General features: G+C 39.5%; 18 non-coding genes across 18 annotated transcripts; all 18 read left to right on the top strand.

Annotated features, from left to right (window-relative positions):
• Positions 1-17569: 17569 nt before the first annotated feature.
• Trnaa-agc (transfer RNA alanine (anticodon AGC)) lies at positions 17570-17642 on the top strand. The gene has a single exon. It is a non-coding gene; the product is annotated as a tRNA-Ala (tRNA).
• Positions 17643-17712: 70 nt separating this feature from the next.
• Trnaa-agc (transfer RNA alanine (anticodon AGC)) lies at positions 17713-17785 on the top strand. The gene has a single exon. It is a non-coding gene; the product is annotated as a tRNA-Ala (tRNA).
• A 2493-nt stretch (positions 17786-20278) lies between these two features.
• On the top strand, positions 20279-20351 carry Trnaa-ugc (transfer RNA alanine (anticodon UGC)). Its single transcript has one exon. It is a non-coding gene; the product is annotated as a tRNA-Ala (tRNA).
• A 70-nt stretch (positions 20352-20421) lies between these two features.
• Positions 20422-20494, top strand: Trnaa-ugc (transfer RNA alanine (anticodon UGC)). The gene has a single exon. It is a non-coding gene; the product is annotated as a tRNA-Ala (tRNA).
• A 928-nt stretch (positions 20495-21422) lies between these two features.
• Positions 21423-21495, top strand: Trnaa-ugc (transfer RNA alanine (anticodon UGC)). The gene has a single exon. It is a non-coding gene; the product is annotated as a tRNA-Ala (tRNA).
• Positions 21496-21708: 213 nt separating this feature from the next.
• Trnaa-ugc (transfer RNA alanine (anticodon UGC)) lies at positions 21709-21781 on the top strand. Its single transcript has one exon. It is a non-coding gene; the product is annotated as a tRNA-Ala (tRNA).
• A 70-nt stretch (positions 21782-21851) lies between these two features.
• On the top strand, positions 21852-21924 carry Trnaa-ugc (transfer RNA alanine (anticodon UGC)). Its single transcript has one exon. It is a non-coding gene; the product is annotated as a tRNA-Ala (tRNA).
• A 70-nt stretch (positions 21925-21994) lies between these two features.
• Positions 21995-22067, top strand: Trnaa-ugc (transfer RNA alanine (anticodon UGC)). The gene has a single exon. It is a non-coding gene; the product is annotated as a tRNA-Ala (tRNA).
• Positions 22068-22137: 70 nt separating this feature from the next.
• On the top strand, positions 22138-22210 carry Trnaa-ugc (transfer RNA alanine (anticodon UGC)). Its single transcript has one exon. It is a non-coding gene; the product is annotated as a tRNA-Ala (tRNA).
• Positions 22211-22280: 70 nt separating this feature from the next.
• Trnaa-ugc (transfer RNA alanine (anticodon UGC)) lies at positions 22281-22353 on the top strand. The gene has a single exon. It is a non-coding gene; the product is annotated as a tRNA-Ala (tRNA).
• Positions 22354-22423: 70 nt separating this feature from the next.
• On the top strand, positions 22424-22496 carry Trnas-uga (transfer RNA serine (anticodon UGA)). The gene has a single exon. It is a non-coding gene; the product is annotated as a tRNA-Ser (tRNA).
• A 356-nt stretch (positions 22497-22852) lies between these two features.
• Positions 22853-22925, top strand: Trnaa-ugc (transfer RNA alanine (anticodon UGC)). Its single transcript has one exon. It is a non-coding gene; the product is annotated as a tRNA-Ala (tRNA).
• A 785-nt stretch (positions 22926-23710) lies between these two features.
• On the top strand, positions 23711-23783 carry Trnaa-ugc (transfer RNA alanine (anticodon UGC)). Its single transcript has one exon. It is a non-coding gene; the product is annotated as a tRNA-Ala (tRNA).
• A 1501-nt stretch (positions 23784-25284) lies between these two features.
• On the top strand, positions 25285-25357 carry Trnaa-ugc (transfer RNA alanine (anticodon UGC)). Its single transcript has one exon. It is a non-coding gene; the product is annotated as a tRNA-Ala (tRNA).
• Positions 25358-25570: 213 nt separating this feature from the next.
• Trnaa-ugc (transfer RNA alanine (anticodon UGC)) lies at positions 25571-25643 on the top strand. Its single transcript has one exon. It is a non-coding gene; the product is annotated as a tRNA-Ala (tRNA).
• Positions 25644-25856: 213 nt separating this feature from the next.
• Positions 25857-25929, top strand: Trnaa-ugc (transfer RNA alanine (anticodon UGC)). Its single transcript has one exon. It is a non-coding gene; the product is annotated as a tRNA-Ala (tRNA).
• A 70-nt stretch (positions 25930-25999) lies between these two features.
• Positions 26000-26072, top strand: Trnaa-ugc (transfer RNA alanine (anticodon UGC)). The gene has a single exon. It is a non-coding gene; the product is annotated as a tRNA-Ala (tRNA).
• A 70-nt stretch (positions 26073-26142) lies between these two features.
• On the top strand, positions 26143-26215 carry Trnaa-ugc (transfer RNA alanine (anticodon UGC)). Its single transcript has one exon. It is a non-coding gene; the product is annotated as a tRNA-Ala (tRNA).
• Positions 26216-26245: the final 30 nt, after the last annotated feature.

Below are 26245 nucleotides of genomic sequence, written 5' to 3'. Positions count from 1 at the left end.
TGGTAGAGCGCTCTCTGAGCATGCGAGAGGTACCGGGATCGATTCCCGGATTCTCCAATATTACTTTTCATAGAAAATGTGAGTATAGATTGTTTGTACATTAAATGTTCTAAATGAAGTAGAACATGGGGAATTAGTTCAATTGGTAGAGCGCTCTCTGAGCATTCGAGAGGTACCGGGATCGATTCCCGGATTCTCCAATATTACTTTTCATAGAAAATGTGAGTATAGATTGTTTGTACATTTAATGTTCTAAATGAAGTAGAACATGGCGACTTAGTTCAATTGGTAGAGCGCTCTCTGAGCATGCGAGAGGTAACGGGATCGATGCCCGGATTCTCCAATATTACTTTTCATTGAAAATGTGAGTATGGATTGTTTGTACATTAAATGTTTCAAATGAAGCTGAAAATGGGGAATTAGCTCAATTGGTAGAGCGCTCTCTGAGCATGCGAGAGGTACCGGGATCGATTCCCGGATTCTCCAATATTACTTTTCATAGAAAATGTGAGTATAGATTGTTTGTACATTAAATGTTCTAAATGAAGTAGAACATGGGGAATTAGTTCAATTGGTAGAGCGCTCTCTGAGCATGCGAGAGGTACCGGGATCGATTCTTGGATTCTCCAATATTACTTTTCATAGAAAATGTGAGTATAGATTGTTTGTACATTAAATGTTCTAAATGAAGTAGAACATGGGGAATTAGTTCAATTGGTAGAGCGCTCTCTGAGCATGCGAGAGGTAACGGGATCGATGCCCGGATTCTCCAATATTACTTTTCATTGAAAATGTGAGTATGGATTGTTTGTACATTAAATGTTTCAAATGAAGCTGAAAATGGGGAATTAGCTCAATTGGTAGAGCGCTCTCTGAGCATGCGAGAGGTAACGGGATCGATGCCCGGATTCTCCAATATTACTTTTCATAGAAAATGTGAGTATGGATTGTTTGTACATTAAATGTTTCAAATGAAGCTGAAAATAGGGAATTATCTCAATTGGTAGAGCGCTCTCTGAGCATGCGAGAGGTACCGGGATCGATTCCCGGATTCTCCAATATTACTTTTCATAGAAAATGTGAGTATGGATTGTTTGTACATTAAATGTTTCAAATGAAGCTGAAAATTGGGAATTAGCTCAATTGGTAGAGCGCTCTCTGGGCATGCGAGAGGTAACGGGATCGATGCCCGGATTCTCCAATATTACTTTTCATAGAAAATGTGAGTATAGATTGTTTCTACATTAAATGTTCTAAATGAAGTAGAACATGGGGAATTAGTTCAATTGGTAGAGCGCTCTCTGAGCATGCGAGAGGTAACGGGATCGATGCCTGGATTCTCCAATATTACTTTTCATTGAAAATGTGAGTATGGATTGTTTGTACATTAAATGTTTCAAATGAAGCTGAAAATGGGGAATTAGCTCAATTGGTAGAGCGCTCTCTGAGCATGCGAGAGGTACCGGGATCGATGCCCGGATTCTCCAATATTACTTTTCATAGAAAATGTGAGTATGGATTGTTTGTACATTAAATGTTTCAAATGAAGCTGAAAATAGGGAATTATCTCAATTGGTAGAGCGCTCTCTGAGCATGCGAGAGGTACCGGGATCGATTCCCGGATTCTCCAATATTACTTTTCATTGAAAATGTGAGTATGGATTGTTTGTACATTAAATGTTTCAAATGAAGCTGAAAATGGGGAATTAGTTCAATTGGTAGAGCGCTCTCTGAGCATGCGAGAGGTACCGGGATCGATTCCCGGATTCTCCAATATTACTTTTCATAGAAAATGTGAGTATAGATTGTTTGTACATTTAATGTTCTAAATGAAGTAGAACATGGGGAATTAGTTCAATTGGTAGAGCGCTCTCTGAGCATGCGAGAGGTAACGGGATCGATGCCCGGATTCTCCAATATTACTTTTCATTGAAAATGTGAGTATGGATTGTTTGTACATTAAATGTTTCAAATGAAGCTGAAAATGGGGAATTAGCTCAATTGGTAGAGCGCTCTCTGAGCATGCGAGAGGTACCGGGATCGATTCCCGGATTCTCCAATATTACTTTTCATAGAAAATGTGAGTATAGATTGTTTGTACATTAAATGTTCTAAATGAAGTAGAACATTGGGAATTAGTTCAATTGGTAGAGCGCTCTCTGAGCATGCGAGAGGTACCGGGATCGATTCCCGGATTCTCCAATATTACTTTTCATAGAAAATGTGAGAATAGATTGTTTGTACATTAAATGTTCTAAATTAAGAAGAACATGGGGAATTAGCTCAATTGGTAGAGCGCTCTCGTAGCATGCGAGAGGTAACGGGATCGATGCCCGGATTCTCCAATATTACTTTTCATAGAAAATGTGAGTATGGATTGTTTGTACATTAAATGTTTCAAATGAAGCTGAAAATGGGGAATTAGCTCAATTGGTAGAGCGCTCTCTGAGCATGCGAGAGGTAACGGGATCGATGCCCGGATTCTCCAATATTACTTTTCATAGAAAATGTGAGTATAGATTGTTTGTACATTAAATGTTCTAAATGAAGTAGAACAGAGGGAATTAGTTCAATTGGTAGAGCGCTCTCTGAGCATGCGAGAGGTAACGGGATCGATGCCTGGATTCTCCAATATTACTTTTCATTGAAAATGTGAGTATGGATTGTTTGTACATTAAATGTTTCAAATGAAGCTGAAAATAGGGAATTATCTCAATTGGTAGAGCGCTCTCTGAGCATGCGAGAGGTACCGGGATCGATTCCCGGATTCTCCAATATTACTTTTCATAGAAAATGTGAGTATGGATTGTTTGTACATTAAATGTTTCAAATGAAGCTGAAAATGGGGAATTAGCTCAATTGGTAGAGCGCTCTCTGGGCATGCGAGAGGTAACGGGATCGATGCCCGGATTCTCCAATATTACTTTTCATAGAAAATGTGAGTATAGATTGTTTGTACATTAAATGTTCTAAATGAAGTAGAACAGAGGGAATTAGTTCAATTGGTAGAGCGCTCTCTGAGCATGCGAGAGGTAACGGGATCGATGCCTGGATTCTCCAATATTACTTTTCATTGAAAATGTGAGTATGGATTGTTTGTACATTAAATGTTTAAAATGAAGCTGAAAATGGGGAATTAGCTCAATTGGTAGAGCGCTCTCTGAGCATGCGAGAGGTAACGGGATCGATGCCCGGATTCTCCAATATTACTTTTCATAGAAAATGTGAGTATGGATTGTTTGTACATTAAATGTTTCAAATGAAGCTGAAAATAGGGAATTATCTCAATTGGTAGAGCGCTCTCTGAGCATGCGAGAGGTACCGGGATCGATTCCCGGATTCTCCAATATTACTTTTCATAGAAAAGTGAGTATGGATTGTTTGTACATTAAATGTTTCAAATGAAGCTGAAAATAGGGAATTATCTCAATTGGTAGAGCGCTCTCTGAGCATGCGAGAGGTACCGGGATCGATTCCCGGATTCTCCAATATTACTTTTCATAGAAAATGTGAGTATGGATTGTTTGTACATTAAATGTTTCAAATGAAGCTGAAAATAGGGAATTATCTGAATTGGTAGAGCGCTCTCTGAGCATGCGAGAGGTACCGGGATCGATTCCCGGATTCTCCAATATTACTTTTCATTGAAAATGTGAGTATGGATTGTTTGTACATTAAATGTTTCAAATGAAGCTGAAAATGGGGAATTAGCTCAATTGGTAGAGCGCTCTCTGAGCATGCGAGAGGTAACGGGATCGATGCCCGGATTCTCCAATCTTACTTTTCATAGAAAATGTGAGTATGGATTGTTTGTACATTAAATGTTTCAAATGAAGCTGAAAATAGGGAATTATCTCAATTGGTAGAGCGCTCTCTGAGCATGAGAGAGGTACCGGGATCGATTCCCGGATTCTCCAATATTACTTTTCATAGAAAATGTGAGTATGGATTGTTTGTACATTAAATGTTTCAAATGAAGCTGAAAATGGGGAATTAGCTCAATTGGTAGAGCGCTCTCTGAGCATGCGAGAGGTAACGGGATCGATGCCCGGATTCTCCAATATTACTTTTCATAGAAAATGTGAGTATAGATTGTTTGTACATTAAATGTTCTAAATGAAGTAAAACATGGGGAATTAGTTCAATTGGTAGAGCGCTCTCTGAGCATGCGAGAGGTAACGGGATCGATGCCCGGATTCTCCAATATTACTTTTCATAGAAAATGTGAGTATAGATTGTTTGTACATTAAATGTTCTAAATGAAGTAGAACATGGGGAATTAGTTCAATTGGTAGAGCGCTCTCTGAGCATGCGAGAGGTAACGGGATCGATGCCCGGATTCTCCAATATTACTTTTCATAGAAAATGTGAGTATAGATTGTTTGTACATTAAATGTTCTAAATGAAGTAGAACATGGGGAATTAGTTCAATTGGTAGAGCGCTCTCTGAGCATGCGAGAGGTAACGGGATCGATGCCCGGATTCTCCAATATTACTTTTCATAGAAAATGTGAGTATAGATTGTTTGTACATTAAATGTTTCAAATGAAGCTGAAAATGGGGAATTAGCTCAATTGTGAGAGCGCTCTCTGAGCATGCGAGAGGTAACGGGATCGATGCCCGGATTCTCCAATATTACTTTTCATTGAAAATGTGAGTATGGATTGTTTGTACATTAAATGTTTCAAATGAAGCTGAAAATGGGGAATTAGCTCAATTGTGAGAGCGCTCTCTGAGCATGCGAGAGGTAACGGGATCGATGCCCGGATTCTCCAATATTACTTTTCATAGAAAATGTGAGTATAGATTGTTTGTACATTAAATGTTTCAAATGAAGCTGAAAATGGGGAATTAGCTCAATTGTGAGAGCGCTCTCTGAGCATGCGAGAGGTAACGGGATCGATGCCCGGATTCTCCAATATTACTTTTCATTGAAAATGTGAGTATTGATTGTTTGTACATTAAATGTTTCAAATGAAGCTGAAAATGGGGAATTAGCTCAATTGTGAGAGCGCTCTCTGAGCATTCGAGAGGTAACGGGATCGATGCCCGGATTCTCCAATATTACTTTTCATTGAAAATGTGAGTATGGATTGTGTGTACATTAAATGTTTCAAATGAAGCTGAAAATGGGGAATTAGCTCAATTGGTAGAGCGCTCTCTGAGCATGCGAGAGGTAACGGGATCGATGCCCGGATTCTCCAATATTACTTTTCATAGAAAATGTGAGTATGGATTGTTTGTACATTAAATGTTTCAAATGAAGCTGAAAATAGGGAATTATCTCAATTGGTAGAGCGCTCTCTGAGCATGCGAGAGGTACCGGGATCGATTCCCGGATTCTCCAATATTACTTTTCATTGAAAATGTGAGTATGGATTGTTTGTACATTAAATGTTTCAAATGAAGCTGAAAATGGGGAATTAGCTCAATTGGTAGAGCGCTCTCTGAGCATGCGAGAGGTAACGGGATCGATGCCCGGATTCTCCAATATTACTTTTCATAGAAAATGTGAGTATAGATTGTTTGTACATTAAATGTTCTAAATGAAGTAGAACATGGGGAATTAGTTCAATTGGTAGAGCGCTCTCTGAGCATGCGAGAGGTAACGGGATCGATGCCCGGATTCTCCAATATTACTTTTCATAGAAAATGTGAGTATAGATTGTTTGTACATTAAATGTTCTAAATGAAGTAGAACATGGGGAATTAGTTCAATTGGTAGAGCGCTCTCTGAGCATGCGAGAGGTAACGGGATCGATGCCCGGATTCTCCAATATTACTTTTCATTGAAAATGTGAGTATGGATTGTTTGTACATTAAATGTTTCAAATGAAGCTGAAAATGGGGAATTAGCTCAATTGGTAGAGCGCTCTCTGAGCATGCGAGAGGTAACTGGATCGATGCCCGGATTCTTCAATATTACTTTTCATAGAAAATGTGAGTATAGATTGTTTGTACATTAAATGTTCTAAATGAAGTAGAACATGGGGAATTAGTTCAATTGGTAGAGCGCTCTCGGAGCATGCGAGAGGTAACGGGATCGATGCCCGGATTCTCCAATATTACTTTTCATAGAAAATGTGAGTATAGATTGTTTGTACATTAAATGTTCTAAATGAAGTAGAACATGGGGAATTAGTTCAATTGGTAGAGCGCTCTCTGAGCATGCGAAAGGTAACGGGATCGATGCCCGGATTCTCCAATATTACTTTTCATAGAAAATGTGAGTATGGATTGTGTGTACATTAAATGTTTCAAATGAAGCTGAAAATGGGGAATAAGCTCAATTGGTAGAGCGCTCTCTGAGCATGCGAGAGGTAACGGGATCGATGCCCGGATTCTCCAATATTACTTTTCATAGAAAATGTGAGTATGGATTGTTTGTACATTAAATGTTTCAAATGAAGCTGAAAATGGGGAATTAGCTCAATTGGTAGAGCGCTCTCTGAGCATGCGAGAGGTAACGGGATCGATGCCCGGATTCTCCAATATTACTTTTCATAGAAAATGTGAGTATGGATTGTTTGTACATTAAATGTTTCAAATGAAGCTGAAAATGGGGAATTAGCTCAATTGGTAGAGCGCTCTCTGAGCATGCGAGAGGTAACGGGATCGATGCCCGGATTCTCCAATATTACTTTTCATAGAAAATGTGAGTATGGATTGTTTGTACATTAAATGTTTCAAATGAAGCTGAAAATGGGGAATTAGCTCAATTGGTAGAGCGCTCTCTGAGCATGCGAGAGGTAACGGGATCGATGCCCGGATTCTCCAATATTACTTTTAATAGAAAATGTGAGTATGGATTGTTTGTACATTAAATGTTTCAAATGAAGCTGAAAATGGGGAATTAGCTCAATTGGTAGAGCGCTCTCTGAGCATGCAAGAGGTAACGGGATCGATGCCCGGATTCTCCAATATTACTTTTCATAGAAAATGTGAGTATGGATTGTTTGTACATTAAATGTTTCAAATGAAGCTGAAAATAGGGAATTATCTCAATTGGTAGAGCGCTCTCTGAGAATGCGAGAGGTACCGGGATCGATTCCCGGATTCTCCAATATTACTTTTCATAGAAAATGTGAGTATGGATTGTTTGTACATTAAATGTTTCAAATGAAGCTGAAAATGGGGAATTAGCTCAATTGGTAGAGCGCTCTCTGAGCATGCGAGAGGTACCGGGATCGATACCCGGATTCTCCAATATTACTTTTCATAGAAAATGTGAGTATAGATTGTTTGTACATTAAATGTTCTAAATGAAGTAGAACATGGGGAATTAGTTCAATTGGTAGAGCGCTCTCTGAGCATTCGAGAGGTACCGGGATCGATTCCCGGATTCTCCAATATTACTTTTCATAGAAAATGTGAGTATAGATTGTTTGTACATTTAATGTTCTAAATGAAGTAGAACATGGGGAATTAGTTCAATTGGTAGAGCGCTCTCTGAGCATGCGAGAGGTAACGGGATCGATGCCCGGATTCTCCAATATTACTTTTCATTGAAAATGTGAGTATGGATTGTTTGTACATTAAATGTTTCAAATGAAGCTGAAAATGGGGAATTAGCTCAATTGGTAGAGCGCTCTCTGAGCATGCGAGAGGTACCGGGATCGATTCCCGGATTCTCCAATATTACTTTTCATAGAAAATGTGAGTATAGATTGTTTGTACATTAAATGTTCTAAATGAAGTAGAACATGGGGAATTAGTTCAATTGGTAGAGCGCTCTCTTAGCATGCGAGAGGTACCGGGATCGATTCTTGGATTCTCCAATATTACTTTTCATAGAAAATGTGAGTATAGATTGTTTGTACATTAAATGTTCTAAATGAAGTAGAACATGGGGAATTAGTTCAATTGGTAGAGCGCTCTCTGAGCATGCGAGAGGTAACGGGATCGATGCCCGGACTCTCCAATATTACTTTTCATTGAAAATGTGAGTATGGATTGTTTGTACATTAAATGTTTCAAATGAAGCTGAAAATGGGGAATTAGCTCAATTGGTAGAGCGCTCTCTGAGCATGCGAGAGGTAACGGGATCGATGCCCGGATTCTCCAATATTACTTTTCATAGAAAATGTGAGTATGGATTGTTTGTACATTAAATGTTTCAAATGAAGCTGAAAATAGGGAATTATCTCAATTGGTAGAGCGCTCTCTGAGCATGCGAGAGGTACCGGGATCGATTCCCGGATTCTCCAATATTACTTTTCATAGAAAATGTGAGTATGGATTGTTTGTACATTAAATGTTTCAAATGAAGCTGAAAATTGGGAATTAGCTCAATTGGTAGAGCGCTCTCTGGGCATGCGAGAGGTAACGGGATCGATGCCCGGATTCTCCAATATTACTTTTCATAGAAAATGTGAGTATAGATTGTTTCTACATTAAATGTTCTAAATGAAGTAGAACATGGGGAATTAGTTCAATTGGTAGAGCGCTCTCTGAGCATGCGAGAGGTAACGGGATCGATGCCTGGATTCTCCAATATTACTTTTCATTGAAAATGTGAGTATGGATTGTTTGTACATTAAATGTTTCAAATGAAGCTGAAAATGGGGAATTAGCTCAATTGGTAGAGCGCTCTCTGAGCATGCGAGAGGTAACGGGATCGATGCCCGGATTCTCCAATATTACTTTTCATAGAAAATGTGAGTATGGATTGTTTGTACATTAAATGTTTCAAATGAAGCTGAAAATAGGGAATTATCTCAATTGGTAGAGCGCTCTCTGAGCATGCGAGAGGTAACGGGATCGATGCCCGGATTCTCCAATATTACTTTTCATAGAAAATGTGAGTATAAATTGTTTGTACATTAAATGTTTCAAATGAAGCTGAAAATAGGGAATTATCTCAATTGGTAGAGCGCTCTCTGAGCATGCGAGAGTTACCGGGATCGATTCCCGGATTCTCCAATATTACTTTTCATAGAAAATGTGAGTATGGATTGTTTGTACATTAAATGTTTCAAATGAAGCTGAAAATAGGGAATTATCTCAATTGGTAGAGCGCTCTCTGAGCATGCGAGAGGTACCGGGATCGATTCCCGGATTCTCCAATATTACTTTTCATAGAAAATGTGAGTATGGATTGTTTGTACATTAAATGTTTCAAATGAAGCTGAAAATAGGGAATTATCTGAATTGGTAGAGCGCTCTCTGAGCATGCGAGAGGTACCGGGATCGATTCCCGGATTCTCCAATATTACTTTTCATTGAAAATTTGAGTATGGATTGTTTGTACATTAAATGTTTCAAATGAAGCTGAAAATGGGGAATTAGCTCAATTGGTAGAGCGCTCTCTGAGCATGCGAGAGGTACCGGGATCGATTCCCGGATTCTCCAATATTACTTTTCATAGAAAATGTGAGTATGGATTGTTTGTACATTAAATGTTTCAAATGAAGCTGAAAATGGGGAATTAGCTCAATTGGTAGAGCGCTCTCTGAGCATGCGAGAGGTAACGGGATCGATGCCCGGATTCTCCAATATTACTTTTCATAGAAAATGTGAGTATAGATTGTTTGTACATTAAATGTTCTAAATGAAGTAAAACATGGGGAATTAGTTCAATTGGTAGAGCGCTCTCTGAGCATGCGAGAGGTAACGGGATCGATGCCCGGATTCTCCAATATTACTTTTCATAGAAAATGTGAGTATAGATTGTTTGTACATTAAATGTTCTAAATGAAGTAGAACATGGGGAATTAGTTCAATTGGTAGAGCGCTCTCTGAGCATGCGAGAGGTAACGGGATCGATGCCCGGATTCTCCAATATTACTTTTCATAGAAAATGTGAGTATAGATTGTTTGTACATTAAATGTTCTAAATGAAGTAGAACATGGGGAATTAGTTCAATTGGTAGAGCGCTCTCTGAGCATGCGAGAGGTAACGGGATCGATGCCCGGATTCTCCAATATTACTTTTCATTGAAAATGTGAGTATGGATTGTTTGTACATTAAATGTTTCAAATGAAGCTGAAAATGGGGAATTAGCTCAATTGGTAGAGCGCTCTCTGAGCATGCGAGAGGTAACGGGATCGATGCCCGGATTCTCCAATATTACTTTTAATAGAAAATGTGAGTATAGATTGTTTGTACATTAAATGTTCTAAATGAAGTAGAACATGGGGAATTAGTTCAATTGGTAGAGCGCTCTCTGAGCATGCGAGAGGTAACGGGATCGATGCCCGGATTCTCCAATATTACTTTTCATAGAAAATGTGAGTATAGATTGTTTGTACATTAAATGTTCTAAATGAAGTAGAACATGGGGAATTAGTTCAATTGGTAGAGCGCTCTCTGAGCATGCGAGAGGTAACGGGATCGATGCCCGGATTCTCCAATATTACTTTTCATAGAAAATGTGAGTATAGATTGTTTGTACATTAAATGTTCTAAATGAAGTAGAACATGGGGAATTAGTTCAATTGGTAGAGCGCTCTCTGAGCATGCGAGAGGTAACGGGATCGATGCCCGGATTCTCCAATATTACTTTTCATAGAAAATGTGAGTATAGATTGTTTGTACATTAAATGTTTCAAATGAAGCTGAAAATGGGGAATTAGCTCAATTGTGAGAGCGCTCTCTGAGCATGCGAGAGGTAACGGGATCGATGACCGGATTCTCCAATATTACTTTTCATTGAAAATGTGAGTATGGATTGTTTGTACATTAAATGTTTCAAATGAAGCTGAAAATGGGGAATTAGCTCAATTGTGAGAGCGCTCTCTGAGCATGCGAGAGGTAACGGGATCGATGCCCGGATTCTCCAATATTACTTTTCATTGAAAATGTGAGTATGGATTGTTTGTACATTAAATGTTTCAAATGAAGCTGAAAATTGGGAATTAGCTCAATTGTGAGAGCGCTCTCTGAGCATGCGAGAGGTAACGGGATCGATGCCCGGATTCTCCAATATTACTTTTCATAGAAAATGTGAGTATAGATTGTTTGTACATTAAATGTTCTAAATGAAGTAGAACATGGGGAATTAGTTCAATTGGTAGAGCGCTCTCTGAGCATGCGAGAGGTAACGGGATCGATGCCCGGATTCTCCAATATTACTTTTCATAGAAAATGTGAGTATAGATTTTTTGTACATTAAATGTTTCAAATGAAGCTGAAAATGGGGAATTAGCTCAATTGTGAGAGCGCTCTCTGAGCATGCGAGAGGTAACGGGATCGATGCCCGGATTTTCCAATATTACTTTTCATTGAAAATGTGAGTATGGATTGTTTGTACATTAAATGTTTCAAATGAAGCTGAAAATGGGGAATTAGCTCAATTGTGAGAGCGCTCTCTGAGCATGCGAGAGGTAACGGGATCGATGCCCGGATTCTCCAATATTACTTTTCATTGAAAATGTGAGTATGGATTGTGTGTACATTAAATGTTTCAAATGAAGCTGAAAATGGGGAATTAGCTCAATTGGTAGAGCGCTCTCTGAGCATGCGAGAGGTAACGGGATCGATGCCCGGATTCTCCAATATTACTTTTCATAGAAAATGTGAGTATGGATTGTTTGTACATTAAATGTTTCAAATGAAGCTGAAAATAGGGAATTATCTCAATTGGTAGAGCGCTCTCTGAGCATGCGAGAGGTACCGGGATCGATTCCCGGATTCTCCAATATTACTTTTCATTGAAAATGTGAGTATGGATTGTTTGTACATTAAATGTTTCAAATGAAGCTGAAAATGGGGAATTAGCTCAATTGGTAGAGCGCTCTCTGAGCATGCGAGAGGTAACGGGATCGATGCCCGGATTCTCCAATATTACTTTTCATAGAAAATGTGAGTATGGATTGTTTGTACATTAAATGTTTCAAATGAAGCTGAAAATGGGGAATTAGCTCAATTGGTAGAACGCTCTCTGAGCATGCGAGAGGTAACGGGATCGATGCCCGGATTCTCCAATATTACTTTTCATAGAAAATGTGAGTATAGATTGTTTGTACATTAAATGTTCTAAATGAAGTAGAACATGGGGAATTAGTTCAATTGGTAGAGCGCTCTCTGAGCATGCGAGAGGTAACGGGATCGATGCCCGGATTCTCCAATATTACTTTTCATAGAAAATGTGAGTATAGATTGTTTGTACATTAAATGTTTCAAATGAAGCTGAAAATGGGGAATTAGCTCAATTGTGAGAGCGCTCTCTTAGCATGCGAGAGGTAACGGGATCGATGCCCGGATTCTCCAATATTACTTTTCATTGAAAATGTGAGTATGGATTGTTTGTACATTAAATGTTTCAAATGAAGCTGAAAATGGGGAATTAGCTCAATTGGTAGAGCGCTCTCTGAGCATGCGAGAGGTAACGGGATCGATGCCCGGATTCTCCAATATTACTTTTCATAGAAAATGTGAGTATGGATTGTTTGTACTTTAAATGTTTCAAATGAAGCTGAAAATAGGGAATTATCTCAATTGGTAGAGCGCTCTCTGAGCATGCGAGAGGTACCGGGATCGATTCCCGGATTCTCCAATATTACTTTTCATTGAAAATGTGAGTATGGATTGTTTGTACATTAAATGTTTCAAATGATGCTGAAAATGGGGAATTAGCTCAATTGGTAGAGCGCTCTCTGAGCATGCGAGAGGTAACGGGATCGATGCCCGGATTCTCCAATATTACTTTTCATAGAAAATGTGAGTATGGATTGTTTGTACATTAAATGTTTCAAATGAAGCTGAAAATGGGGAATTAGCTCAATTGGTAGAGCGCTCTCTGAGCATGCGAGAGGTAACGGGATCGATGCCCGGATTCTCCAATATTACTTTTCATAGAAAATGTGAGTATGGATTGTTTGTACATTAAATGTTTCAAATGAAGCTGAAAATGGGGAATTAGCTCAATTGTGAGAGCGCTCTCTGAGCATGCGAGAGGTAACGGGATCGATGCCCGGATTCTCCAATATTACTTTTCATTGAAAATGTGAGTATGGATTGTGTGTACATTAAATGTTTCAAATGAAGCTGAAAATGGGGAATTAGCTCAATTGGTAGAGCGCTCTCTGAGCATGCGAGAGGTAACGGGATCGATGCCCGGATTCTCCAATATTACTTTTCATAGAAAATGTGAGTATGGATTGTTTGTACATTAAATGTTTCAAATGAAGCTGAAAATAGGGAATTATCTCAATTGGTAGAGCGCTCTCTGAGCATGCGAGAGGTACCGGGATCGATTCCCGGATTCTCCAATATTACTTTTCATAAAAAATGTGAGTATAGATTGTTTGTACATTAAATGTTTCAAATGAAGCTGAAAATGGGGAATTAGCTCAATTGGTAGAGCGCTCTCTGAGCATGCGAGAGGTACCGGGATCGATTCCCGGATTCTCCAATATTACTTTTCATAGAAAATGTGAGTATAGATTGTTTGTACATTAAATGTTCTAAATGAAGCTGAAAATGGGGAATTAGTTCAATTGGTAGAGCGCTCTCTGAGTATGCGAGAGGTAACGGGATCGATGCCCGGATTCTCCAATATTACTTTTCATGTAAAATGTGAGTATGGATTGTTTGTACATTAAATGTTTCAAATGAAGCTGAAAATGGGGAATTAGCTCAATTGGTAGAGCGCTCTCTGAGCATGCGAGAGGTAACGGGATCGATGCCCGGATTCTCCAGTATTACTTTTCATAGAAAATGTGAGTATAGATTGTTTGTACATTAAATGTTCTAAATGAAGTAGGACATGGGGAATTAGTTCAATTGGTAGAGCGCTCTCTGAGCATGCGAGAGGTAACGGGATCGATGCCCGGATTCTCCAATATTACTTTTCATAGAAAATGTTAGTATGGATTGTTTGTACATTAAATGTTCTAAATGAAGTAGAACATGGGGAATTAGTTCAATTGGTAGAGCGCTCTCTGAGCATGCGAGAGGTAACGGGATCGATGCCCGGATTCTCCAATATTACTTTTCATAGAAAATGTGAGTATAGATTGTTTGTACATTAAATGTTCTAAATGAAGTAGAACATGGGGAATTAGTTCAATTGGTAGAGCGCTCTCTGAGCATGCGAGAGGTAACGGGATCGATGCCCGGATTCTCCAATATTACTTTTCATTGAAAATGTGAGTATGGATTGTTTGTACATTAAATGTTTCAAATGAAGCTGAAAATGGGGAATTAGCTCAATTGGTAGAGCGCTCTCTGAGCATGCGAGATGTAACGGGATCGATGCCCGGATTCTCCAATATTACTTTTCATAGAAAATGTGAGTATAGATTGTTTGTACATTAAATGTTCTAAATGAAGTAGAACATGGGGAATTAGTTCAATTGGTAGAGCGCTCTCGGAGCATGCGAGAGGTAACGGGATAGATGCCCGGATTCTCCAATATTACTTTTCATAGAAAATTTGAGTATAGATTGTTTGTACATTAAATGTTCTAAATGAAGTAGAACATGGGGAATTAGTTCAATTGGTAGAGCGCTCTCTGAGCATGCGAGAGGTAACGGGATCGATGCCCGGATTCTCCAATATTACTTTTCATAGAAAATGTGAGTATGGATTGTGTGTACATTAAATGTTTCAAATGAAGCTGAAAATGGGGAATTAGCTCAATTCGTAGAGCGCTCTCTGACAATGCGAGAGGTAACTGGATCGATGCCCGGATTCTCCAATATTACTTTTCATTGAAAATGTGAGTATGGATTGTTTGTACATTAAATGTTTCAAATGAAGCTGAAAATGGGGAAGTAATTCAATTGGTAGAGCGCTCTCTGAGCATGCGAGATGTAACGGGATCGATGCCCGGATTCTCCAATATTACTTTTCATAGAAAATGTGAGTATGGATTGTTTGTACATTAAATGTTTCAAATGAAGCTGAAAATGGGGAATTAGCTCAATTGGTAGAGCGCTCTCTGAGCATGCGAGAGGTAACGGGATCGATGCCCGGATTCTCCAATATTACTTTTCATAGAAAATGTGAGTATGGATTGTTTGTACATTAAATGTTTCAAATGAAGCTGAAAATGGGGAATTAGCTCAATTGGTAGAGCGCTCTCTGAACATGCGAGAGGTAACGGGATCGATGCCCGGATTCTCCAATATTACTTTTCATAGAAAATGTGAGTATGGATTGTTTGTACATTAAATGTTTCAAATGAAGCTGAAAATGGGGAATTAGCTCAATTGGTAGAGCGCTCTCTGAGCATGCGAGAGGTAACGGGATCGATGCCCGGATTCTCCAATATTACTTTTCATAGAAAATGTGAGTATGGATTGTTTGTACATTAAATGTTTCAAATGAAGCTGAAAATGGGGAATTAGCTCAATTGGTAGAGCGCTCTCTGAGCATGCGAGAGGTAACGGGATCGATGCCCGGATTCTCCAATATTACTTTTCATAGAAAATGTGAGTATGGATTGTTTGTACATTAAATGTTTCAAATGAAGCTGAAAATGGGGAATTAGCTCAATTGGTAGAGCGCTCTCTGAGCATGCGAGAGGTAACGGGATCGATGCCCGGATTCTCCAATATTACTTTTCATAGAAAATGTGAGTATGGATTGTTTGTACATTAAATGTTTCAAATGAAGCTGAAAATGGGGAATTAGCTCAATTGGTAGAGCGCTCTCTGAGCATGCGAGAGGTAACGGGATCGATGCCCGGATTCTCCAATATTACTTTTCATAGAAAATGTGAGTATGGATTGTTTGTACATTAAATGTTTCAAATGAAGCTGAAAATGGGGAATTAGCTCAATTCGTAGAGCGCTCTCTGAGCATGCGAGAGGTAACGGGATCGATGCCCGGATTCTCCAATATTACTTTTCATAGAAAATGTGAGTATGGATTGTTTGTACATTAAATGTTTCAAATGAAGCTGAAAATGGGGAATTAGCTCAATTGGTAGAGCGCTCTCTGAGCATGCGAGAGGTAACGGGATCGATGCCCGGATTCTCCAATATTACTTTTCATAGAAAATGTGAGTATGGATTGTTTGTACATTAAATGTTTCAAATGAAGCTGAAAATGGGGAATTAGCTCAATTGGTAGAGCGCTCTCTGAGCATGCGAGAGGTAACGGGATCGATGCCCGGATTCTCCAATATTACTTTTCATAGAAAATGTGAGTATGGATTGTTTGTACATTAAATGTTTCAAATGAAGCTGAAAATGGGGAATTAGCTCAATTCGTAGAGCGCTCTCTGACAATGCGAGAGGTAACTGGATCGATGCCCGGATTCTCCAATATTACTTTTCATAGAAAATGTGAGTATGGATTGTTTGTACATTAAATGTTTCAAATGAAGCTGAAAATGGGGAATTAGCTCAATTGGTAGAGCGCTCTCTGAGCATGCGAGAGGTAACGGGATCGATGCCCGGATTCTCCAATATTACTTTTCATAGAAAATGTGAGTATGGATTGTTTGTACATTAAATGTTTCAAATGAAGCTGAAAATGGGGAAGTAATTCAATTGGTAGAGCGCTCTCTGAGCATGCGAGATGTAACGGGATCGATGCCCGGATTCTCCAATATTACTTTTCATAGAAAATGTGAGTAGAGATTGTTTGTACATTAAATGTTTCAAATGAAGCTGAAAATGGGGAATTAGCTCAATTGGTAGAGCGCTCTCTGAGCATGCGAGATGTAACGGGATCGATGCCCGGATTCTCCAATATTACTTTTCATAGAAAATGTGAGTATGGATTGTTTGTACATTAAATGTTTCAAATGAAGCTGAAAATGGGGAATTAGCTCAATTGGTAGAGACCTCTCTGAGCATGCGAGAGGTAACGGGATCGATGCCCGGATTCTCCAATATTACTTTTCATGGAAAATGTGAGTATAGATTGTTTGTACATTAAATGTTCTAAATGAAGCTGAAAATGGGGAATTAGCTCAATTAGTAGAGCGCTCGCTCAGCATGCGAGAGGTATCGGGATCGATGCCCGGATTCTCCAATATTACTTTTCATAGAAAATGTGAGTATGGATTGTTTGTACATTAAATGTTTCAAATGAAGCTGAAAATGGGGAATTAGCTCAATTGGTAGAGCGCTCTCTGAGCATGCGAGAGGTAACGGGATCGATGCCCGGATTCTCCAATATTACTTTTCATAGAAAATGTGAGTATAGATTGTTTGTACATTAAATGTTCTAAATGAAGTAGAACATGGGGAATTAGTTCAATTGGTAGAGCGTTCGCTTAGCATGCGGGAGGTAACGGGATCGATGCCCGGATTCTCCAATATTACTTTTCATAGAAAATGTGAGTATAGATTTTTTGTACATGAATGTTCTAAATCAACTGAACATGGGGAATAAGCTCAATTGGTAGAGCGCTCGCTTAGCATCCTACGGGTACCGGGATCGATGCCCGATTCTCCAATATTACTTGTGTTAGAAAATGTGAGTATAGATTGTTTGTATATTAAATGATCTAAATGAAGCTGAAAATGGGGACATAGCTCAATTGGTAGAGCGCTCGCTTGGCATGCGAATGGTACCGGGATCGATGCCCGGATTCTCCAATATTACTTTTCATAGAAAATGTGAGTATGGATTGTTTGTACATTAAATGTTCTAAATGAAGCTGAAAATAGGGAATTAGCTCAATTGGTAGAGCGCTCGCTTAGCATGCGAGAGGTACCGGGATCGATGCCCGGATTCTCCAATATTATTTTTCATAGAAAATGTGAGTATAGATTGTTTGTACATTCAATGTTCTAAATTAAGCTGAAAATGGGGAATAAGCTCAATTGGCAGAGCGCTCGCTTAGCATGCGAGAGGTACCGGGATCGATTCCCGGATTCTCCAATATTACTTTTCATAGAAAATGTGAGTATAGATTGTTTGTACATTAAATGTTCTAAATGAAGCAGAAAATTGGGCATTAGCTCAATTGGTAGAGGGCTCGCTTAGCATGCGAGAGGTACCGGGATCGATGCCCGGTTTCTCCAATATTACTTTTCATAGAAAATTTGAGTATAGATTGTTTGTACATTAAATGTTCTAAATGAAGCTGAAAATGGGGATTAAGCTCAATTGGCAGAGCGCTCGCTTAGCATGCGAGAGGTCCCGAGATCGATGCCCGGGTTCTCTAATATTACTTTTCATAGAAAATGTGAGTATAGATTGTTTGTACATTAAATGTTCTAAATGAAGCTGAAAATGGGGATTAAGCTCAATTGGCAGAGCGCTCGCTTAGCATGCGAGAGGTCCCGAGATCGATGCCCGGATTCTCCAATATTACTTTTCATAGAAAATGTGAGTATAGATTGTTTGTACATTAAATGTTCTAAATCAACTGAAATTGGGGAATAGCTCAATTTGTAGAGCGCTCGCTTAGCATGCTACGGGTACCGGGATCGATGCCCGATTCTCCAATATTACTTTTCATAGAAAATGTGAGTATAGATTGTTTGTACATTAAATGTTCTAAATGAAGCTGGAAATGGGGAATAAGCTCAATTGGTAGAGCGCTCGCATAGCCTGCGAGAGGTACCGGGATCGATGCCCGGATTCTCTAATATTACTTTTCGTAGAAAATGTGAGTATAGATTGTTTGTACATGAAATGTATTAAATACACTGAAAATGGGGGATTAGCTCAATTGGTAGAGAGCTCGTTTAGCATATGAGAGGTACCGGGATCGATGCCCGGATTCTCCAATATTACTTTTCATAGAAAATGTGAGTATAGATTGTTTGTACATTAAATGTTCTAAATGAAGCTGAAAATGGGGTATTAGCTCAATTTTTAGAGCGCTCGCTTCGCATGCGAGAGGTACCGGGATAGATTCCCGGATTTTCCAATATTACTTTTCATAGAAAATGTGAGTATAGATTGTTTGTACATTAAATGTTCTAAATCAACTGAACATGGGGAATAGCTCAATTGGTAGAGCGCTCGCTTAGCATGCTACGGGTACCGGGATCGATGCCCGATTCTCCAATATTACTTTTTTTAGAAAATGTGAGTATAGATTGTTTGTATATTAAATGATCTAAATGAAGCTGAAAATTGGGACATAGCTCAATTGGTAGAGCGCTCGCTTAGCATGCGAGAGGTACCGGGATCGATGCCCGGATTCTCCAATATTACTTTTCATAGAAAATGTGAGTATAGATTGTTTCTACATTAAATGTTCTAAATGAAGCTGAAAATAGGGAATTTGCTCAATTGGTAGAGCGCTCGCTTAGCATGCGAGAGGTACCGGGATCGATGCCCGGATTCTCCAATATTATTTTAATAGAAAATATGAGTATAGATTGTTTGTACATTCAATGTTCTAAATGAAGCTGAAAATGGGGAATAAGCTCAATTGGCAGAGCGCTCGCTTAGCATGCGAGAGGTACCGGGATCGATGCTCGGATTCTCCAATACAACTTTTCATAGAAAAAGTGAGTATAGATTTTTTGTACATTAAATGTTCTAAATGAAACTGAAAATGGGGAATTAGCTCAATTAGTAGAGCGCTCTCTTAGTATGCGAGAGGTACCTCTATCGATGCCCGGATTCTCCAATATTACTTTTCATAGAAAATGTGAGTATAGATTGTTTGTACATTAAATGTTCTAAATGAAGCTGGAAATGGGGAATTAGCGCAATTGGTAGAGCGCTCGGTTTGCATGCGAGAGGTACCGGGATCGATGCCCGGATTCTCCAACATTCCTTTTAATAGAAAATGTGAGTATAGATTTTTTGTACATTAAATGTTCTAAATGAATTTTGACATGGGGAATTAGCTCAATTGGTAGCGCGCTCGCTTTGCAAGCGAGAGGTACCGGCATCGATGCCCGGATTCTCCAACATTCCTTTTAATAGAAAATGTGAGTATAGATTGTTTGTACATTAAATGTTCTAAATGAAGTGGAACATGGGGAATTAGCTCCATTGGTAGAGCGCTCGCTTTGCATGCGAGAGGTACCGGGATCGATGCCCGGATTCTCCAACATTCCTTTTCATAGAAAATGTGAGTATAGATTTTTTGTACATTAAATGTTCTAAATGAAGTTGAACATGGGGAATTAGCGCAATTGGTAGAGCGCTCGCTTTGCATGCGAGAGGTACTGGTATCGATCCCCGGATTCTCCAACATTCCTTTTAATAGACAATGGGAGTATATATTTTTTGTACATTAAATGTTCTAAATGAAGTGGTACATTGGGAATAAGCTCAATTGGTAGAGCTCTCGCTTTGCATGCGAGAGGTACCGGGATCGATGCCCGGATTCTCCAACATTCCTTTTAATAGAAAATGTGAGTATAGATTTTTTGTACATTAAATGTTCTAAATGAAATGGAACATGGGGAATTAGCTCAATTGGTAGAGCGCTCGCTTTGCATGCGAGAGGTACCGGGATCGATGCCCGGATTCTCCAACATTCCTTTTAATAGAAAATGTAATTATAGATTTTTTGTACATTAAATGTTCTAAATGAAGTGGAACATGGGGAATTAGCTCAATTGGTAGAGCGCTCGCCTTGCATGCGAGAGGTACAGGGATCGATACCCGGATTCTCCAACATTCCTTTTAATAGAAAATGTGAGTATAGATTTTTTGTACATTAAATGTTCTAAATTAAGTGGAACATGGGCAATTAGCTCAATTGGTAGAGCGCTCGCTTTGCATGCGAGAGGTACCGGCATCGATGCCCGGATTCTCCAACATTCCTTTTCATAGAAAATGTGAGTATAGATTTTTTGTACATTAAATGTTCTAAATGAAGTGGAACATCGGAAATAGGCTCAATTAGTGGAGCGCTCGCTTTGCATGCGAGAGGTACCGGGATCGATGCTCGGATTCTCCAACATTCCTTTTAATAGAAAATGTGAGTATAGATTTTTTGTACATTAAATGTTCTAAATGAAGTGGAACACGGGGAATTAGCTCCATTGGTAGAGCGCTCGCTTTGCATGCGAGAGGTACCGAAATCGATGCCCGGATTCTCCAACATTCCTTTTAATAGAAAATGTGAGTATAGATTTTTTGTACATTAAATGGTCTACGTGAAGTGGAACCTGGGGAATTAACTCAATTGGTAGAGCGCTCGCTTTGCATGCGAGAGGTACCGGGATCGATGCCCGGATTCTCCAACATTCCTTTTAATAGAACATGTGAGTATAGATTTTTTGTACATTAAATGTTCTAAATGAAGTGGAACACGGGGAATTAGCTCCATTGGTAGAGCGCTCGCTTTGCATGCGAGAGGTACCGAAATCGATGCCCGGATTCTCCAACATTCCTTTTAATAGAAAATGTGAGTATAGATTTTTTGTACATTAAATGGTCTACGTGAAGTGGAACCTGGGGAATTAACTCAATTGGTAGAGCGCTCGCTTTGCATGCGAGAGGTACCGGGATCGATGCCCGGATTCTCCAACATTGCTTTTAATAGAAAATGTGAGTATAGTTGTTTTGTACATTAAATGACCTAAATGAAGTGGAACATGGGGAATTAGCTCAATTGGTAGAGCGCTCGCTTTGCATGCGAGAGGTACCGGGATCGATACCCCGATTCTCCAACATTCCTTTTCATAGAAAATGTGAGTATAGATTTTTTGTACATTAAATGTTCTAAATGAAGTGGCACATGTGGAATTAGCTCAATTGGTAGAGCGCTCGATTTGCATGCGAGAGGTACCGGGATCGATACCCGGATTCTCCAACATTCCTTTTAATAGAAAATGTCATTTTAGATTTTTTGTACATTAAATGTTCTGAATGAAGTGGAAAATGGGGAATTAGCTCAATTGGTAGAGCGCTCGCCTTGCATGCGAGAGGTACCGGCATCGATGCCCGGATTCTCCAACATTCCTTTTAATAGAAAATGTAATTTTAGATTTTTTGTACATTAAATGTTCTGAATGAAGTGGAACATGGGGAATTAGCTCAATTGGTAGAGCGCTCGCCTTGCATGCGAGAGGTACCGGGATCGATACCCCGATTCTCCAACATTCCTTTTAATAGAAAATGTGAGTATAGATTTTTTGTACATTACATGTTCTAAATGAAGTGGAACATGGGGAATTAGCTCAATTGGTAGAGCGCTCGCCTTGCATGCGAGAGGTACCGGCATCGATGCCCGGATTCTCCAACATTCCTTTTAATAGAAAATGTAATTTTAGATTTTTTGTACATTAAATGTTCTGAATGAAGTGGAACATGGGGAATTAGCTCAATTGGTAGAGCGCTCGCCTTGCATGCGAGAGGTACCGGGATCGATGCCCGGATTCTCCAACATTCCTTTTAATAGAAAATGTGAGTGTAGATTATTTGTACATTAAATGTTCTAAATGAAGTGGAACATGGGGAATTAGCTCAATTGGTAGAGCGCTCGCCTTGCATGCGAGAGGTACCGGGATCGATGCCCGGATTCTCCAACATTCCTTTTAATAGAAAATGTGAGTGTAGATTATTTGTACATTAAATGTTCTAAATGAAGTGGAACATGGGGAATTAGCTCAATTGGTAGAGCGCTCGCCTTGAATGCGAGAGGTACCGGGATCGATGCCCGGATTCTCCAACATTCCTTTTTATAGAAAATGTGAGTGTAGATTATTTGTACATTAAATGTTCTAAATGAAGTGGAACATGGGGAATTAGCTCAATTGGTAAAGCGCTCGCTTTGCATGCAAGAGGTACCGGGATCGATGCCCGGATTCTCCAACATTCCTTTTAATAGAAAATGTGAGTATAGATTTTTTGTACATTAAATGTTCTAAATCAAGTGGAACATGGGGAATTAGCTCAATTGGTAGAGCGCTCGCTTTGCATTCGAGAGGTACCGCGATCGATGCCCGGATTCTCCAACAGTCCTTTTAATAGAAAATTTGAGTATAGATATTTTGTACATTAAATGTTCTAAATCAAGTGGAACATGGGGAATTAGCTCAATTCGTAGAGCGCTCGCTTTGCATGCGAGAGGTACCGGGATCGATTCCCGGATTCTCCAACATTCCTTGTCATAGAAAATGTGAGTGTAGATTTGTTGTACATTAAATGTTCTAAATGAAGTGGAACATGGGGAATTAGCTCAATTGGTAGAGCGCTCGCTTTGCATGCGAGAGGTACCGGGATGGATGCCCGGATTCTCCAACATACCGTTTCATAGAAAATGTGAGTATAGATGTTTTGTACCTTAAATTGTCTACATGAAGTGGAACATGGGGAATTAGCTCAATTGGTAGAGCGCTCGCTTTGCATGAGAGAGGTACCTGGATCGATGCCCGGATTCTCCAACATTCCTTTTCATAGAAAATGTGAGTATAGATTTTTTGTACATTAAATGTTCTGAATGAAGTGGAACATGGGGAAATAGCTCAATTGGTAGAGCGCTTGCTTTGCATGCGAGAGGTAGTGGGATCGATTCCCGGATTCTCCAGCATTCCTTTTCATAGAAAATGTGAGTATAGATTTTTTGTACATTGAATGTTCTGAATGAAGTTGAACATGGGGAATTAGCGCAATTGGTAGAGCGCTCGCTTTGCATGCGAGAGGTACCGGGATGGATGCCCGGATTCTCCAACATTCCTTTTAATAGAAAATGTGAGTATAGATGTTTTGTACATTAAATGTTCTAAATGAATTTTGACATGGGGAATTAGCTCAATTGGTAGCGCGCTCGCTTTGCAAGCGAGAGGTACCGGCATCGATGCCCGGATTCTCCAACATTCCTTTTAATAGAAAATGTGAGTATAGATTGTTTGTACATTAAATGTTCTAAATGAAGTGGAACATGGGGAATTAGCTCAATTGGTAGAGCGCTCGCTTTGCATGCGAGAGGTACCGGGATCGATGCCCGGATTCTCCAACATTCCTTTTAATAGAAAATGTGAGTATAGATTTTTTTTACATTAAATGTTCTAAATGAAGTGGAACATGGGGAATTAGCGCAATTGGTAGAGCGCTCGCTTTGCATGCGAGAGGTACTGGTATCGATCCCCGGATTCTCCAACATTCCTTTTAATAGACAATGGGAGTATATATTTTTTGTACATTAAATGTTCTAAATGAAGTGGTACATGGGGAATAAGCTCAATTGGTAGAGCTCTCGCTTTGCATGCGAGAGGTACCGGGATCGATGCCCGGATTCTCCAACATTCCTTTTAATAGAAAATGTGAGTATAGATTTTTTGTACATTAAATGTTCTAAATGAAATGGAACATGGGGAATTAGCTCAATTGGTAGAGCGCTCGCTTTGCATGCGAGAGGTACCGGGATCGATGCCCCGATTCTCCAACATTCCTTTTAATAGAAAATGTGAGTATAGATTTATTGTACATTAAATGTTCTAAATGAAGTGGAACATGTGGAATTAGCTCAATTGGTTAAGCGCTCGATTTGCATGCGAGAGGTACCGGGATCGATGCCCGGATTCTCCAACATTCCTTTTAATAGAAAATGTAATTATAGATTTTTTGTACATTAAATGTTCTAAATGAAGTGGAACATGGGGAATTAGCTCAATTGGTAGAGCGCTCGCCTTGCATGCGAGAGGTACAGGGATCGGTACCCGGATTCTCCAACATTCCTTTTAATAGAAAATGTGAGTATAGATTTTTTGTACATTAAATGTTCTAAATGAAGTGGAACATGGGGAATTAGCTCAATTGGTAAAGCGCTCGCTTTGCATGCGAGAGGTACCGGGATGGATGCATGGATTCTCCAACATTCCATTTTAATAGAAAACGTGAGTATAGATTTTTTGTACATTAAATGTTCTAAATGAAGTGGAACATGGGCAATTAGCTCAATTGGTAGAGACCTCGCTTTGCATGCGAGAGGTACCGGGATGGATGCCCGGATTCTCCAACATTCCTTTTAATAGAAAATGTGAGTATAGATTTTTTGTACATTAAATGTTCTAAATGAAGTTTGACATGGGGAATTAGCTCAATTGGTAGAGCGCTCGCTTTGCATGCGAGCGGTACCGGGATCGATTCCACGATTCTCCAACATTCCTTTTCATAGAAAATGTGAGTATAGATTTTTTGTAGATTAAATGTTCTAAATGAAGTGGAACATGGGGAATAGGCTCAATTGGTAGAGCGCTCGCTTTGCATGCGAGAGGTACCGGCATCGATGCTCGGATTCTCCAACATTCCTTTTAATAGAAAATGTGTGTATAGATTTCTTATACATTAAATGTTCTAAATGAAGTGGAACACGGGGAATAAGCTCAATTGGTAGAGCGCTCGCTTTGCATGCGAGAGGTACCGGGATCGATGCCCAGATTCTCCAACATTCCTTTTAATAGAAAATGTGAGTATAGATTTTTTGTACATTTAATGGTCTACGTGAAGTGGAACCTGGGGAATTAGCTCAATTGGTAGAGCGCTCGCTTTGCATGCGAGAGGTACCGGGATCGATACCCGGATTCTCCAACATTCCTTTTAATAGAAAATGTCATTTTAGATTTTTTGTACATTAAATGTTCTGAATGAAGTGGAACATGGGGAATTAGCTCCATTGGTAGAGCGCTCGCCTTGCATGCGAGAGGTACCGGCATCGATGCCCGGATTCTCCAACATTCCTTTTAATAGAAAATGTGAGTATAGATTTTTTGTACATTAAATGTTCTAAATGAAGTGGAACATGGGGAATTAGCTCAATTGGTAGAGCGCTCGCCTTGCATGCGAGAGGTACCGGCATCGATGCCCGGATTCTCCAACATTCCTTTTAATAGAAAATGTGAGTATAGATTTTGTGTACATTAAATGTTCTAAATGAAGTGGAACATGGGGAATTAGCACAATTTGTAGAGCGCTCGCCTTGCATGCGAGAGGTACCGGCATCGATGCCCGGATTCTCCAACATTCCTTTTAATAGAAAATGTGAATATAGATTTTTTGTACATTAAATGTTCTAAATGAAGTGGAACATGGGGGATTAGCTCAATTGGTAGAGCGCTCGCTTTGCATGCGAGAGGTACCGGGATCGATGCCCGGATTCTCCAACATTCCTTTTAATAGAAAATGTGAGTATAGATTTTTTGTACATTAAATGTTCTAACTCAAGTGGAACATGGGGAATTAGCTCAATTGGTAGAACGCTCGCTTTGCATGCGAGAGGTACCGGGATCGATGCCCGGATTCTCCAACATTCCTTTTAATAGAAAATTTGAGTATAGATATTTTGTACATTAAATGTTCTAAATGAAGTGGAACATGGGGAATTAGCTCAATTCGTAGAGCGCTCGCTTTGCATGCGAGAGGTACCGGGATCGATTCCCGGATTCTCCAACATTCCTTGTCATAGAAAATGTGAGTGTA

The sequence above is a fragment of the Euprymna scolopes genome, chromosome 39 (assembly GCF_053919585.1).
Source record: "Euprymna scolopes isolate OS-2025 chromosome 39, ASM5391958v1, whole genome shotgun sequence".
Taxonomy (NCBI): domain Eukaryota; kingdom Metazoa; phylum Mollusca; class Cephalopoda; order Sepiida; family Sepiolidae; genus Euprymna; species Euprymna scolopes.
Note: the sequence above shows the minus strand (reverse complement) of the source record. Positions and strands in the feature narration are given on the sequence as shown.